The sequence below is a fragment of the Oxyura jamaicensis genome, chromosome 3 (genome assembly GCF_011077185.1).
Source record: "Oxyura jamaicensis isolate SHBP4307 breed ruddy duck chromosome 3, BPBGC_Ojam_1.0, whole genome shotgun sequence".
In the NCBI taxonomy this organism is placed as follows: Eukaryota; Metazoa; Chordata; class Aves; order Anseriformes; family Anatidae; genus Oxyura; species Oxyura jamaicensis.
The window spans coordinates 70,000,155-70,017,706 of record NC_048895.1 but is presented as its reverse complement, the minus strand read 5'-3'; the positions used below and the strand labels follow the sequence as shown (position 1 = coordinate 70,017,706).

Genomic DNA, 17,552 nt, shown 5'->3' with positions numbered 1-17,552 from the left:
AGGGAGCATTTTCCACTGCAAAACTGGGGGTGAGGGCTGGATGTGTCACTCAGAGGAAACCAGAGACTACTCGCTCTTTCTTTGTATTCAGTCTAGGGACTGTACAGAACTCAGCTTTAGCCTTAATGATTTTCCTTCTACCCAACTACGCAGAAGGAACATTCCTCTTCCTTGAGGGCTTTGGATAATGTTACTTATCTACAGCTTCTGACCAACACTTTCCAGAAAGCTTTGCTGACCTTTGGAGAAAACAGCATAGGAGGTGCAAATAAATGAACATTAGAAGTGACGCGGAAGGAAAAACATTGAGAATGAAAACATTTTCTGAACAAAATCACATTGAGCTCCCCTTCCACTTGCCATCTAAAATCAAATACAAAATGAGGCTGTTTAAAGTCCAATCAATCGAATAGGGTTACATTTAAGCAACATCAGCTTCCCGCAAGTTGCTCTGACTTGCTACCCATCCCAGTCCAAAACGCTTACAGCAGGGTCACCCCAGACTGTGCCACACGCACCGCTGCCAACATGGAAGCGGTGGTGTTCAAATGAAAGCTGTCCAAGCATCTTCTCCTAAATGGCAAGGCATGGTAAAATACTTAGCAAACCACCAGATGTGAGAAATGGCTCTGAATCTCAAAGAAGAGACTTTATTTGAATTTTTTTTTTTTTTTTTTAAAAAAAGTAGTCTTGGAGATAATCAGGCTTATTGTCTGCCAAGATCAGCCATTTCCTGTAAGCAGCATCAGCTTCAACACACTGGATTTTTTTATAGAAAAAAAAAAAAAAAAGCCATACCCCCCTGCAGTGTTGCACATATACTAGTGGTGCTTTTATGTAGCTTTGTGTAAAAGTTGCTTTCTTTTTGTATTTTTTTGTACAGATAAAAGTATTTTGTGAAATACAATGCGGTGAGTAGAATCACGTCACCAGCACGTTTGGTTTCCTTACTTTGTCTGCTTTATGAGACAGCCCCTGTTTACCCTCATCAGTTTCTAGATATGTTTTTGTCAGTTCAGACTGGGATCAGAATTAAGTTTATTACCCCTGGCAAAAGAGAAATCACTGACAGCAGACACAGTAACTACTTCTTTTTCCAAGCCTCCATGCCAAAATCCATTAACACCCACCAACTTCCAGGATCTCTGGAACAAGTCCACAATGAACAAACCTAGACAAAACCCACAAACAAAAACTGATTTCCATTGAAGCAAAAATCCTTCAGTGACAATTTACCCACTGTATGAAATATATAAAGCTGTGATTTAAGGCATAAAAGCAGTTACGTGAAGGATTCCGGTCTGGTACATGCTGCAGGTGTTGCAGTTTGCACGCAGGCTTGGCCCAGCTGGAGGAAGCGACTGGCTGAAGTCATAAATAATTTTCAGATGGATCCCAGTACATGCAATTCAGTTTGTGATACTCAGACACAGAATGAAATCTAGATGATGATAAACATCTGACAGTTTTCTCGTAGTGACATGCTTTTGTTGCTGGCTTTTCGAACCTCGAGTAGAACCACACACCCCTGGCTCTTGTGCTGCAATGTTACTTGGTAAAAACTGGGAAGAAGAAAGTTTTCAGTTTGGAGAACAGTTTACAAATAAAAGTGCCTGGACTAGGGTGCATAATCCGTAAATTAACTACATTCACTTTGTAAAGAAAATGTTGGTTATTCTGCCAAGCAATTGTCTTCCTTTTTCAAATGTTCTAACATAATTTGTTTTCATTATGCTGCACACCATACCAAGTAGGTTTTGGGTCATGAATTAATCAAGGAAGGATTTTTCAGTAGTGGGTTGCTCTGGCCCTACAGTACCAAGTCCTGGAGTCCCTCAGAGCAGGTTGAGGGCTCTGCTCTGCAGGAGGTTACCGACACATTTGAACAAGCGCACGGAGGCATGCTCAGTTTTGCCCGGGGTGCAGCATTTTCCTCATATTTCCACCTTAAGATTTCTAATCTTATTTTTTTTTAAATAATATCAAAAACCACTTAGAAAACTCTTTTAAAAGCAATGTTGAACACAAGAAGGAAAAAATTTTCTGCATGCTGAGTTTATATGTTGAGTTTATAAAGGGACTGCACATCTTAAACTTAGCTTACATAAAGCAATCTTTTACTGTGCGATGCCAGATTATATATAAAGACCCCTTATCCAGGGAACATCTGAAAGCTTTCCAACAATAAAACGTTTAAAGTTTAAAGGAAGCTTATAGGCTTGCTCTTAGACGGGGACAGAAGCCTCACTGTTACCCCGAGCCTCTTCCTTGCCGGGGGAGGGTCCCGGGGAGCCGCGCGTGACACGAGGAAGCCCAGCCAGCATCGGGGGGAGCTGAGGCAGGAGCTCCTGCAAAAAGCAACTCGTGCAACTAGGACAGGCACGACCCTGGGCATCTGCAGAGGAAAAGAAACAGCAACACCATTACAAGACTCTGCTAAGACTGAAAATTACAATCTTAGATTTCTCCTCCCATGCTAGAGTGACAAAATTTGAAAGAGGATGGTGGCTACACAGCAGGGCAGGCACCCTGCATCTGCCACCCGAACCTCACTGGGTACCTAAAACAGTTACCTGAAAGCTTTGTGCAGTTGCTGGATGTTAATACAGTTAACCAGGTCCTTCTCCTAAAAGAGTCCCAAAGAAAGTTCGTACTACCAAAACAAAAACATCTGTCCCCCCCATCAAACTTGCAGCTACATAAAAACCACATCTTTCGGACTGCTGCCCTTTCCGTTTGGAGCAGCAGGAACTCTCCAAACGGATCCAAGGTCACTTTTGCCGTGCCAGCAAGTCCTGAGAAGCAGGAAAGAGGGGAAAAAAAACTAGGAAAATAATGAGGCTTTGCTTCAGCTTCTAGTTTTACAAATAAATAAATAAAGAAAGAAAGAAAGAAAGAAAGAAAGAAAGAAAGAAAGAAAGAAAGAAAGAAAGAATAAGAAAACAACAAACCAAACCCACAACACAAAACTGTGTTAAAGATTACAAGCTAAACTGCTTCTTTTCTGTGCCACTTAAATCTCCTCGTGCACCAGATTTACTGACTCATCTTTAGTGTATGTGCTGCTGTCAGCGGGTCCCCATATCCTGCACATCCTTTACTTCCAGCCCTGCCCAAGCACGCTGCGTGGTTTCCTTTTCCCTGCGATGCTGCACTACCGAAGAGAGCTTCAGCCCCTTACTGACACAGTTGATATTGCCAGCCCCGTACTGCTGACACTACTTCCTTTTTCCCTCTCAGCTTTCAAGCAGGCTAAACTAAAACAAATCTTTCTTGCGCTCTGCAGCTTTCCTAGGCGTCAACTTGCTTTGTAACACAAGAGCTACAGGCCCACAGAGAAAGCAGAACACACAAAGGAGCTGGGACCTGAAAGCAGAAAGGAGGCACCTAACTGAGCACTACAGCATGGGAAGGGCTAAGACAGGTAGAAGCGTGCAAATGTTTAAAGAGAAATACTGAGGGCAGATACCACAAGTAAGAAGATGCAAAAGCATTATGAAATACATCGTGGGACAGCTAGGAGGTGTGCTGAGCAAGTGGAAGAGGGCTCTAGCATAAGGAAAGAGAAGGGGTGCTGGTGATGGAAAGGCCGGCAAGACCGCTCATGAATCCTGCCTTTCAAAATCTGTCAAGATCCCAAAAGCTTTGGCATCCACACTGCCTAAAAGAGAAGCGAGCATGCCTTTTAGCTGCCTTTTTAAGCTGGAAGCCAACTTGCGTGCTGCCCGTGCTGTGGGACTGGTCGGCCTCTGTGTCAGGCATCCGCAACCACCTGGACTGAGCGATCCACAGGGGAACCTCCAGCCAGCTCAATGGGGGGCAGGCACTGAGGCTGAAAATGGCATTAATTTACGAGGGGCATGTGATTGCAGAGACATACTTCAGTTCTCAAAACAGTAGGAAAATGACTTCATTAATTGCGGGAAGAGTGCTCGCATTTCTCTCTACAGAAAAATGAGACGTGCTCTGCACCAAACAATTTTATTATTTTTTTTTTAAAGAAATGAATGGGTCCCATAGTCCTAAGAATAGATCGCACTCCCTGACCCTCTTAGCTGGCTCTCAAGAATGCTGCTGGGTATGGCTGGAGCTGAGGGAGGGCGCGAGGCCACTGCAGGCAGCTAGGCAGCACGCATCCCTCCCCTGCACCCCGGCCAGCCAGCCCACGCCACCTCGTGTCCCAGTGACTGTTTCTGGGACCAGGAAGGGGGAAAAAAGAACAGCAAGAAAAAGAGCAGCCAGCATAATGTAAGCTTTTAGAACGTTTAGGACATTATAGCCATGCCATACAACCAAAATGAACACACGCATGTATGAAATATGTGGAAGAAATATGCTAAGGTTGCAGGGCCCCCAGTGTCAGCTATTCCCACTGTGCAAGATACCACAGAAAATACACCTAAGGGAAAAAACAGTCTCAAGTCATGGCCAACTTACTTCAGGGCTTTAAACTTATACAGATTCGAGCATCTATCCTGTATTCGTGTGACAAACTGGAGGTGAAAGAGGTCCTGTGCATTACTAAGGGCTTCTTGCAGTTCAGTCAGTTGATAGGATTAGGTACGTATGTGCAATGCTTTAATGGGTTATTCACCCCACACAACAAGCTACCTGATGTTTCTGAGCGCAGCCTGGCCTCACAGAATTGACTCATCTCCAGGCCAGCACGTGGCAGGTGCCGTTCTTCTTCCCGTGCAGTAAAGCAAAGCAAAGCAAAGAGGTTCAGCGGTGTGTGAGCTACACAGAACAAGCCACGAGACAGCTGGAAACTGAACCCACAGCGCAGGGCCCCATCCATGTGCACAGATTATTGTGGCTTCCTGTGCTATGTCCTTGACTGTGGAAAAAAAATAGTTTGCACATTTGGTTTTCCTAACTACTGTAATTCAGAAATTGCCCCGGAGCGACACAAAGGAGCAGCACTTTCTGCAAGGAACCCGCAGGCTGGGCGGGCTGGGGCTGGCGGAGCCGAAGCACCCGATCTCAGCAGGCGCTCCACCACCCACGCATGGTCCCATTGCCTGATGCTAAAGAGAAAAGGTTGAAAAATGCTTAAATTTTGCAAGCGCGAGCTATTTGTAAATTTATTTCTGTATCAAAGAAAGCCTGTAAAGGAAAAAGTAAACAGTGCAAGAAAAGAATACACCAATGTGATTAAAAGGCAAACAATGAAAACACCGCACTGTAAACTAATGATTAACTACGACAAGCTGAAAACAAACTGTTTCCTTTTCACCCTCTTCACGTTAGTTTTTTAAGATACAAGGATGGGAAAAAAAGGAGGTCAGAGTTTTAAAATCGTGGAGCTTATCAAATCCAAGATCAGATGAGTAGAGCAAACCTACGAAGAAAACATCTTCTGCCCACCTTCCGTCCCCAAAAAGGAAGCCCAGCAGTTACAACCCATCATGTGCCGTGTCGGTCTGATGTTTTTAAAAGGATTGCTCTGGAGAGCATTTTTGCCTGATCTGTTTTTATCTCTCTGAAAGTTTCCAGGTAAATAAATACTTATCTTTCTGAAGTTTCAGAATACTGTAACTTGAGGAATAGAAAACGTTGTGTTGTTTTATTTTTCATTATCAGACAAGTTGCATGAAGCAAATAAACAAGGTCCTTGCTTGGCATGTGGCATGAAGCAGGGAGGGAATAAGAGCTTTAAATTCGAGAAGCGCTGGTGTGAAAACCTATGTAAAGCTACGGTTGGACTGAGGGGAGGAAAAAGGGGAAAGAAGAGTGCTGTCTCCATGTTACTTCATTGATTTTCTTATTTACTCATTTATTTTCATAATTAAATTTCATGTGGGCAAGTTCTGGATCCAGGAAAGTAGAAAAACAACCAAAAAAAGTCACTGTATTTTGACAGTTTACTTTCCAAAAAAAAACCCCTGCTCCCTAGTTGCTTCCAAAAAAGACTCCCACATAATGAAAAACAGGAAATTAAATCCTCAGGACAACACAGCAGAGGCACAAATGAAAAGATTTTGCAGTGACATAATGCTTCAGCCTGGAGTGCAGATCAAGTCTTTATTCCTTCACGCTGTTCTCAAATCCATCAGGTCCCTCCTTCGAAAGCAAGTGTCCCAGCATGAACCAGAACAAACACGGGGCTCTTGTAATTCCAGGATCGTGCTATATTAATATAAACCTCTCTGCAACACAAAAGCCACACAAAAGCCCTTATTTTGCTGAAATATCCTATGGATTTAACTGAGCATTTTTATGCTGAGCAGTATTGCTCAGCAATACCCCCTACTCCCTTGCTATAAAGATTAAGCAAAAGCCTGTGTGAGGAAGCTAACGAACCTGGATTTCCAGCTTGTTTGGGGCAGCCGGTGGTTCACCACCCAAGGAAATCGTGACTCCAGATGTACAACGTGAGCTCCTCCGGCACGAAGCTCCCCCATGCCACCAGGTGCAGCCTCCGTGCCCTGGTGCCCATCGGCCTCAGCCGGGCAGCGCCGGTGGCTGGCGAGGAGGTGCCGGGGACAGAAGCCCCCTCCCTGGATGGTGACAGCCTGGCAAGCTGTCGAGATGAGGCCTGACCCGCAGACGCACCGCTGACAGCCTCGCCCCCGCTTCCTCAGGAAACCAGGCTAAAAATCCGGCTTTCCCCTCGCTGCGCCCCCACCCCGCCCCCAGCCACGCAGATGCAGCATAGAAAAAATAGTAAAAGAGCAGCATAGATGTAAGGCTCGAGGGCTGTGCTGTATCCCAGAACAGCATCTGGATTACTGTCTCATGCATGTTTCAGAAGTGTCATTGGCTTCCTGTTTAATATTCTTGTTTTATTGCTGCACAAAGCCGGCTTCGTCTCTAGCAGCAATATATTACTCTCACATCCTCAGAGCGGATCCCTGATGAGGGTATTCTGGTTTCTTGATATTCAGAGACCTTCTGTCGGTGTCAGCAGAAGATCAGCACACGCCTGAGCGCCCAGAAAACAGAAAGGGAGAAGCCAGCTCTCTGTGTTAAAACAGAGCCGTGGGATTAAAGGGAACCTGAGTGACCATCCAGGCTGCGTCCCCGCTCATGCAGCATCTCCAGCACTAATGCTTTTCCTTTTGTTAGGCCACCGACGCAGCTGGGGGAAAGCAGAGATGCTCGTGGGCGCCGAGCCCCCTCCCCAGCCCGACACCCTCGCCATGTCGGCCTGCCCCAGGCCGCAGCCGCCCCAGTCGGCCTGGAGAGAGCTGCCCGCCCACGAACGCGGCCTGTTCGCATCGCCATTCGCATCGCCATGGCTACGCCGCCGCCACTGCCGTGCACGCCTGGCCTATTTTTGCAAGCCTGCAGTGGCAGGGGGTGTTGGCTACGGGATTAATCTCAGCAAGGTCTAAAACTCCTCCACGCCGCCGGCTGCACAAGGGAAGGGCCACGCTCAACGTGAACAAGGGTCGTGAAGCGCCTGGAGCGGGAACTCTGCATTGCCCCCAAACCAGCTGAAAATTGGTGCATACAAGCCCCGTGCGCAACGCAAGAAAGGGCAAGTGCAACAGCCAGCCTCAGCATGCTGGCAGCCCCAGGGCCTTTGGAAGCATCCCAGGGAGAGAGTACTTTGACGGAGAGACCTGGAGGACAACAATAAAGTAGTCTTGCCAACGTTAACGGGGTGTGTGAGGTCTGCAGAAAACCCACAGCTGCCATTTGGAAAGCAACTCGTACCCGCTGGAGACTGGCAGCATGGGTGGCAGGAGGAGACCTCAGAGACCTGAAGGACAGGTGGAAAGCAGAGGCAGGCTTTGGTGCTGAAGACAGGCAGCTGGTGTGCATAAAGGAGTCAAATGAGGAACGAGCAAGGGAGGCTACACTGTTAAGAAATGAGGGAGCTGGACAAATTCCCTTAGCAAAGACATTCTGGATGGACAGACCTATAGAGGTCTGTAGAGGGCAGAGAAAAGGATGCTGCAGTAATTCAAGACATGAAATGAGCACTGAGATGTGAATTTCAGCGGCGTGGTCTGGAGAGTAAAGGAAACAGCACACGGGAAGAATCTGCAGATCTCTGACTAAAGACGAAGGGAACTTGGAGATGGACACATGCAGATTTTGGCCTCGCTGAGGGACCCTGGTGTTGTCCATGGCAACAGAGACAGGAGATAATGGGGAGAGCTGCAGGTGGAGCTGCATCAATGGGTAACTGTTTAGCCATGCTGAATGAGACTTGATGACTTGGGATCCACAAAGAAGTGAAGAAAGCCCAATTGAGATTATAGCTTGGACAAGGACAGAGAGGACTAGTTTTATGTTCCAGCTCTAATAATCATATATACGTATATCTATACAACTATGGCTCTGTGATGTTTTTTTACATATATATGTGTGTATATGTACATACATATATGAAAGATTATTTGTATATAACATATAACATATATTTACATATATAAATGTAATAGATCTGTCTGTAGATGAAGAAACCCAAAATGAAATTGTAGTCAGAGGACTATGATTTGAGGAAAAGCACTGTCCTGCATCTCCTGCCAAACACGGAAGTGGAAAAATGTCTCTGTCACTGTTCCTTTTTTGTACCATTACAGCTAGCAAAGCCCACAGTAGCTAAATGCTTGCCTGTTAACCCCATGGAAATTTTAAGCAGTTAAAAGAAAAAAAAAAAAAGTTGTGATAAAGAAATGGATGTCAAAGCAGAACACTGCTATTTGCCTTGTATTTCAGAGCCTCTACTACACTGCTGAACCTCTGAGAGGAAGTGGGCTACGTCAGCTTCGGCATCCCACAGCGTGACAACCCGCTCCCTGCTGTGTGGGCAGCACCCACGTGGCCACGCTCCTCGCAGGGCAGGCCAGCAGCTACCTGTGTCGGCAGTCACCCTGCTGGTACAACAGCCCGTGTAATACCGGGGACACGCGTTTCGGCCTGATGACGGATGTGTGCTTAACCATGTGTCAAATCGACCGTCGTGCCGGGTGCTGGAAATAAAGGGCACGTTGGGAGCAGCACATCTGGGTCGCTGCCTGCTCCCAACGTGCCTGTGACCACCCCGGGATGAGAGTGGCAGGGAGCGGGCTGAGGAATGGGTCTGGCAGCTCTCATCGAGTCCGCAGGCCAAAAACCAGGGAACCCCATCCTGGGACAGTTCTGCAGTTGTAAACGGGGTTTATAAAAGCACATTCAGCCTCTGCGCTGCGCCCAGTAAGAGAGACTGTAAATTGCCAAGAATAAGGCAAGAAACAACACACACAAAGCACTCACAGGCTCTGCTTCTTAGTGCTGAAACTAGTTTGGACTCGCACGTTTTGGAAATGTCACGTTTGATTTTGCCCTAGAAACCGCCCTGCGGAGCACAAGGCGTGCCATTCACCGGCTGTGGCACGGGGCCACCAGGAGCAGGGACATCTGAGAAGGAGCATTCAGAGCAGCACGTGCGTGGCCGCAGCGGCAAAGGCACCGAGTTATGAATTCTGGAAAATGTATGAATGGTACGGGCTGATGGTACGGTCCCTGCAAGTACAGATCCGTAACAAGCCCCTGGGAAACAAGGGGGGTATGTGCCTAAGAACCACAAAGAGGCAAGCCTTTTTTTTTTTTTTTTTTTTTTGAGCATGAAAGCAAGCTCATTAATTTCCTCTCCAAAAGTCATTAGCACAATCTGGGAGCAGCTGCAAGGGTCAGTTGTGTGTATTTCAGCAGTAAACATCACCAGTAGCAGCTACAGGAGCCACTAAATCAATAGATCAATAGTCATGTTTTAAAAACAACCAACACATGCCAAAAATGTCAAGTTCACTTCTCTCACATGTATGCTTACTCTGACAGCAGAGTGTCAACATTTGGGACTACCACAGCCATACAACACCACTGGCGCTGCCGCTGGGCAGCCTAGGCAGAACCTCTACCTGTCACATCCGCAGACCCTTCTCTCCGTGCCCCGCAGCCGTGGCCACCGATGACAACCAGTTTATTGTGTCAGCTTCCCCTCTCCTTGTCACACACGTACTCATCTATGGCTCGCCCCCACTTTTAACCCATGGACACAGGGCCATAGCAAGTGCTGTGAAGCACTGCACACATGATAATGCATCGAGACAGGGAAGCGTTTGACCTCAACAGGCGTGTGCATGGGGAGTGGAAACAGCACGGTCCCCAAGCAGACAGATAGATAGATTTAAAAAGGGCAGCCTAAGAAAGAGCATGCTTCTTCATAAACACAGATGTTTTATCAACCATCTGAACTCCCAGTTGCATCCCTTTTCCAGGCAGACACCTCGAGGTCGCATTGCCCAGCTCTGATAACATTTCAGTAGCCACCTCATGCACAGTGGGGAAGGGCTACAGGCTGGGCTTCAGACAGCCCAGCTCAAAAAAAACACAGATTTAAATGGAAGTTGAAAGCCTTCTCCCAAGGAGAGGATTTCCAGCACTAGGCCTACCAAAGAGGAAGAAAATAAAAGCTGTAGTTTCTTGGTACTTATAGATGTGCCATACAGCTGGGACTGCTTATCTCCACAGCATTCACATTGCTCTAGCAGTAGCAGAAGACATTTTTCTCCTGGGTAAGCTCTTTCTCAATCAAGTATCCACACTGGAGCAATTACAAGCTTCTTAAAAGCCCAGCACAGCTTCCAAGGTCTGCAGTAGCCGCAGCTTCTGACCAAGTCTGCAGCATTCTGAGGGATTGGGGCGGCACAAAGCATGACAAGGAGGTCGAAATTTTAACCAGCAGTGAGCACGGGCTCCAGCAACTTCTGCCCCATTTGCCTTAACAATACACAGGCCCAGTGGTCCTTTGCTATCAATGATGGAAAAAATGAAAGAGGAACGTTTATGGAGGCTACACAAGCCTCACTGCACAAGGAGCAGGTTTACCCCTCGTGTAGAAGGGGAAGAGCTGGTGTCTGAATGAGCACGCGCGAAGCGACAAGGACATACAAAGTATTCTGTGGGCTTGGAACAAAACCCTGTTTGTAGGATTCATTTGGTGAAAGAATGTATGTTAACAGAGCAAACTATTTATAGCAACCCTCCATAGAAATGAACTGTCTCTTGGTTCCTGTCCCTGTGAAATGCAGCTTTCTAACTGGAGAAACCCTCTCTTTAATCCAAAAGCATGGGAGGTGGGGTGGGGGGAGAACGGGAAGCTGGTGCCCGACGTACCCCCCGTTACCTCCAATTATACCAGAGATAAGGCCTCCCTGTCCTGTCAGCACAAGCCTTCGCTCCCGGCTGGAGCCCCCGCACAGAGTCGCACCATTCTTCCTCGGCGCGTCTCGGTGAGACGGCCGCCGTGAAAGAGCCGCCTGTACGGCCGCACATCCCTCACAGCTCAGCCGTGTCCGTCCTGCTGAGGGATGCCGCCGTAACCATGACGGATTGCTCCTTTTCAGGCCACCCGCATTTAGTCACGGGCTTTTAGTCAGCGCTAAAATGTATATACCTACCGAAGACAACAGCCCCTTGAAACAGGGATAAACCACCATTCGAAGATCCTACACCGGAGCATGTTCACACACCCTCACTTTCAACACACTCTTAAAATAAAAGTACACATACTTTAATCCCGATCACACACAATGAGCCAGATAGAAATCCTCCCCCGTGTGCACGCCTGCTTAGGATTTTAAACAGGCTGCCAAATTGTCACACCAAATCTCACCTACGTGTTATAAATGACCCAGATCCACAGTCGCTTACCACGTGCTCATTTGTTCACACAGCAGTATTTCCTCTAACGCACTCCCTGCTCTGGGCATGGACATAAATCATTCCCCTTCCGAAACCAAAACAGTGGCGTGGAGACTCTGCTTCCAGCATTCCCAGGGAACGCTGGCACCGGCCGCCAGCACACGCCGCTGCTCCGAAATCCAGAACTGGGGCACTTTTTGTTAGCCCTAGCCATTCGCCAAGAACAAAAACCAACAACCTATTTTGAAGAGGGAGGCAGAAGTAAAATGTTGTGAAGAAATACACAAATTTGTATAGAAAACAATAGTTTAAGTTAGGTTTTCAGGCTTTACTCCCTACACAAAAGAGCAATGGGCCACAGCTAAAGATGTACTTGCCCCTCCCTCCAATCTAAAATGAGGCTAAAGCTTCTCAGTTTATCTTGGGATAAGCCTACACTCCCCCACACCATCAAACTTTTGGGAGAAAAAAATACTATTCTTCATTCTTTCTCTTTGTATAACTGCTTTTCATCTCATTTGGCTTAAGATTTTCCCTACTCCTTATTTTTTTCTATCAGAGCTCAATAAATTATTTCTACCAGTTTACTCAGACAAGAAAGAAGCTGAGTGAGCTGCAGGCACGTGACTTTCCTTAATAAAACAAAAAGCTCTTCTGCAAAAATAAAAAGCCAAACGTAACAGGTTCACCCTTTTACGTACAAGCAGGTAGGTAAACAAATGCACTAGAAACTAAAACACACTCATGCAAACAGACAAACCACATGAGAAAGATTTCCAATTAGCTTTCCCTCTTCTCTCTTGCTTAAATATGTCCACAAATAAGATGCAATTAATTCTCCACATCCATATGTATGGGAGAGCTGCTGAATACCACAGCGTTCAGAAATTACAATTCAGAACTGGCTGGGGGAAAAGAGAAAGTAAAAATATTTTTGCTCTACAGAAGGCTTTTTGGCAAAAGCTTTTTTTTTTCAGACTAAAATTGCCTCACTTTTTCTAGTTGCGACCCTACATATTCTCAGTGTCCCCTGCCCCTTCCAAATTCTGGACAAAACACGGGCTCTTATTGCCCCTAGACAGCATCCATCAACAGCTTTGCAGTAAAATGCTTCATAATTGGTTCTGCTTCTTTCCATATCTCACGTTGACACTCCTTGTTGGTTAGAAATAAAAGCGCATATCTTAAATCTAATGATTGCTCCAATAAACCTAAATTAGACTAATGGGAGCACTGAACTGAAATAAAGCTCTGTAAGCTATAGGGCACAGATATATCATGAGACTTTATTAAACTATAAATCCGTTGATTACAACTATATTTTCTAAAGACAGAATTATCTTAAGCCAATTTGTTGCCCGGCATAACAGAATTTGGCGTCTATAATCAAAATTAGATTATATCAGGGTAAGTTTGTTTATAATTTTAGATGAACAGAATTAGACATAGTGAAGTGCTCACACAGATGAAATAATGAAATGCAGCATGTTTGCTTTTTAATTCTCATGATGCAATATTTGGTGCTCTCTCGGCCATAAGCAAACATCTTGATTCACAGGTCCTGAAGTTGTATTTGAAAAGAGTAATTTCACCTTCTGTATCCCGTCAAGACTGAGGTTAAGCTGGTATATGACATCAGCTATTGTAAAGGTGTAGATCCAATGCAGGCTGGGAGTGTGGATGAAAAATGCCCCTATCTGTTCCCATTCCTTAGGTGCTGATGTTCCTTCCTCCGTCAGCTCAACGCTTTGCCTGTTGGTTAAGCTGCACCAACCGCTGGATCCCAGAGAGCCTGGCGTTTAAAATCAACCACTCGAAGACAAAACATTTTGTTTTCTGTGCAGAAACACCAGCGGGTGAGTGGCACAGGAGAACAAGAGAGCAGGAGCAGCTGGCTATGCAGCCCCAGAAGACCTGGCTCGAGCCACATGCTCAAGGGAAAAGCAGAGAACACCCACAAGTGATACGTTCTTGGATGGACTGACAGCTCACACTTGGAGCCCTTCAGACTCACAGACCCAATAAGCAATGTGACCGGGAGATTTTCTCACCAGCTTATTCACTGACGACTGATAAAGTCACAAATCTCTATATAAAAAATACCGTGCAAGCTTCTACACGGCCTTTCCTCCATCACCGTCTTCTTTCCCAGCAATGGCTGGGTGATCCAGCTGTGTCCATATCGTCCTCCGCTCTCTGTAAGGGCCACACTCGGATTCCTTCAGAAGGAGATTGATGACATTTGCTCTGCCTCCAGCCATGGCTTTTACACACAGGCTGCTTGAGAGGGCTGGGAGCAGACAAAGCGATGGTGCTGTGCAGACAGAGCTCCTTCTAAGAGTTTTCCCTGCCCTGCTCAGCCCTTCCACTCTGAATCTGTTTCTTTACAGTGGCTGGAAATTAACTGCAAAATAGGGACGTTTTCCTTCTAATTACGGCTATTTTTAATTTTCTTTCTGTCCAGTTTCACAAGAAAGGAAAGGGAGAACCCCCCAACTTGTTACTTATTTTGATCTGCCGCAAATATCCAGGGGTATCGGTAGCCCCGTTACCCACAAGACAAACAGCACCGGTGATGCACTCTAAGAAAGCATCCCCCCAAGCCTACTCCGAGCACCAAAAATAATTACTGCCAGCACCGACTGTCATTTGTCAAAACTCAACGCTATTCTTGGATCAGAGTGCAGGCTCAGTAATTTCTTTATTATTTTTTTTTCTTTTAAAGCAAAGCAACTTCAAAGCAGCCCAACCAACACATGTGAAGCGTGCGATGATCTTGGCAGCCACCGGCTTTCTAAATGATAATTAGTGGCACTTTATCAGCCCTAACAGTTTGAGACAGGCAGTTTGACAACGTTAACCGATGGTGCTGAAACCAAAATGCAGTTCCCACGGGGGCTCTCGTGCTCACGTTTTCTTTTCGTGCTGGTTGGAGAATTTCTAGTTGCTCTGCTGTGAGCTGGCAACTCCTCGCCACCCCTCAGATGAACGCCAGCGGGGCTCTGTTACATCTCCATAGCATATGCCATTAAAAAATAATTCATTTTTACAATGTATTAATTGTGCCCCCTCCGCCACATGATTGCAAATGGCTCTGGCAAACAACTGCACCTCCATGAATAAGAAGTTTGTTTGACCACAGAGCAATTGGAGTTGCTTGGCACTGGAGATGAATGCAGCGACGCTGCAGCTGACACGTCTTGCACAGGCAGTCCCATCAGCTCTCCTGTGCGGAGCTGGGTGTACAAAGCACAGCAAGCAAACCTGTCCCAAAGCTTCACACTTAAAAGAAGGAGGTCTCTGGGCAAAATGAAATATTTATCTCTTCAGACTCTAAATGACTGAATTTATCTCCTAGTCCTTTACATTCGCTAAGCCACAATACAGCGTCTTTGCAGATGAACTTTAGCAACTTCTATTTTTTCCTCGAGCAGATGGAGAATTTTTATTAAACGCATCCATACTCACAAAGTAAACTGACATTAAATGAATACTGGCAGGAAAAAAAAGGATAGCTTTTATACTATTATTTTTAACCTGGAAGCTGATCTTCTGCATTGCATTAAAAAGCTGCAACACTTGGGTGAGTTGACCAAGTTAAATCACAAGCACTAAACCTTTGTCAGTGCTACGCCCACTTTCAGCCAAACCTTCAGTGCTGCTGATGTTTTTTGCTTCTACTAAGCCTGTTTCACGCCGTTAAATGAACATGAGGCAAACACTCACCAGCTATGTGTGTTTTTCCCCTCTCACAGGTTTTAACACCCTCTGTCTTTCAGAGTTTCTGATGGCACGCTCTCTGTGCCAGCAATCTCAAAGTTTCTGCTGCTGAGGGGAAATGCACCCTGCATCCAGAAATCACCGTTCTCATCGCCAAGGATTTCGTGGAGCATCATCTTCCCAGGGGAAAACCAGATGCTCTACTTCAAAAGGACCAACACCACTAAGGGCTTCTAGAGACACTGAGCACAGAAACTTTGCAAAACTATGCATTTCTCTGATCACCCTCCCTGCCAACATCAGTGGGAAAATTCCCACTCGTTTCTATAGGCGCAGGCTCCCACAGACAGGGAAAAAACACAAAGCACGTACAGCTGCCTTCTTCCTGCCAAAAAAATGCGAGCGGTTCCTATTCACAGGGTAGCAGAGTCAACTACAAAAACTACATTTAGAAAGTCCCAACTGTTCTCTTCTGAAATAAAATATGACACCTCCGTGAAAGTCCGTGGCAGGCCTTCAGAAAGAGACAAAACCTGCTGACCATAAAAGAGGCAAACCATTTAACCTTTTTGTTTGAAAACCTCAGAAATGGACTGTGACCTTTCGTTTCTCCGTAACACTACTATTGCAGTCTCAACCCCAAGGCAAAGCAAACTTCTGAAACGGACAGAAAATGAGCCAAAACCCCAAAGAGCATCAAACCCCAGGACATACTAAAAGAGTAGACTGCGGAGCTGGTCCAGGTGACCTCTTTGACAGCCAGGGATGCTGTCTCCTGCTCTGAAGCCAGCCAGCCAGCACCCATAGCAGGTCTGTGCCTGGCTAGGGAGTATTCCTTGCCCATGAGCAGCCCCCAGCTGCTCAGAGCGTGGCTGATGATGCTCTTCCAGCATTTCAGGGAAATGCTAGTTATAAATAACCCAGCAGTGGGAGTGGAGCTAAAGAGGAAACACTGGAAAGCAGGTTGATAGTGGACCAAACATTCCTTGCTGCATAAAAACCTCAGAAGAGATCTTAAACTGTGAAGTGACAGGAATGGGGTAAAAACCTAATGGCAGGAAGAAGTCCTTAAAAAAGCTTAAGGAAACGGTTTAAGTCAGTGCCAGGTGATATTGCCCAGTTACCATAAGGGAACTGCAAGGACAGTGAGCAAGGTTGTGGGTGGGGAAGGTGGGGAAGGTACCGCCACACAAAAATCCCCACCAGCGCTCCTCCCAGCAGCTTACCACTGGCGGTCTCTGCTCTGTGCAGGGCTCAGCGCAGGTCGTCACCATCCTCCCCCAGCGGGGAAGGGGGCAGGGAGGCATCGGTGGCAGTAGGTGTGAAACCAAACCCAGCAGAACAGAAACGTGCGTGGATCCTGGTCAGCCTCTGGTGATGACACGGGACTTGCTGCAGAGGCTCTCCAGCGCTGCACGCCTCGCAGCTGGGACTCGAGCAGCCGTACCTTACGATACACGTGTGTGCACGCACGTGCCCTGAATGATCAGCAGGCAGAACGTCCCCCCGCCAGAAATACCCCGACTCTGCTCAGGCGAGGAGGGGGGCATTCCCAGCAGAGCCCGCGTGGGCTGGCACGAGGGTTTTGCCATGCAAGGCTGGGTGCGTGGCTGTAGCTCAAAGATGAACGTACAGTATCGTCTGTGCTGTGGTGGTGCATGCCAACACTTCCCTCCAGGTAAGTGCTCATTCCTGCTAGAAAGCCGCCACTCCCTTCTCTGAGGGATGGCTTCTGAGGAGGGAGCAGACCCGTGGCACATCTCCTGAACTTTGGGGCTGGTGCTGATGCAGGCTGTGTCAGCTGCAAGTCTCCTCTGTGAGGGCTGCTGGGCAGTGCCAGTGATGGCTCTTGTCTCTTGGAGGAAGCTCGTGTTGCTGGGGACACAGATTCTGGCCTCACCTCCTCTTCCATCACCCATGTTTTTGGGCAGCAGCTAGGGAGACCTTAGCCTGCTGGTAGTAAACAGCAACCTAACAAGTTGATGGCTTCACGCATTTTTGCACTCTTCTGCTCTCCCCTCTCTTCTCTCACACTGGAAGATAGTGCGGAGCTTTCTCAGCTGTGGCAAATGGTAAAGATGAACGTGGCAACCACCGTTAAAAGATTTAGGGACAAATCCAAAAAATGTATTTATGAATCTGGTTCTTAAATCCTATTCAATGCAAATTTAAATTCTTAAATTCCTCTTTGA

The 17,552-nt window shown here is 46.7% G+C and overlaps 1 protein-coding gene across 7 annotated transcripts in view; it reads right to left on the bottom strand.

Moving 5' to 3' along the window:
* FYN (FYN proto-oncogene, Src family tyrosine kinase) overlaps positions 1–17,552 on the bottom strand; it is a 132,315-nt gene that overhangs the window by 77,748 nt on the left and 37,015 nt on the right. The window contains exon 1 of one of the 7 annotated variants that reach the window (XM_035320247.1): positions 6,304–6,492. The exons of 5 other annotated variants lie outside the window; for them this stretch is intronic. The gene's annotated coding sequence lies outside the window, so the exon portion shown is untranslated. Of the gene's footprint in view, positions 1–6,303; positions 6,493–17,552 lie in introns of those variants that run through there. One more of the 7 variants, XM_035320243.1, reaches the window with a different exon arrangement.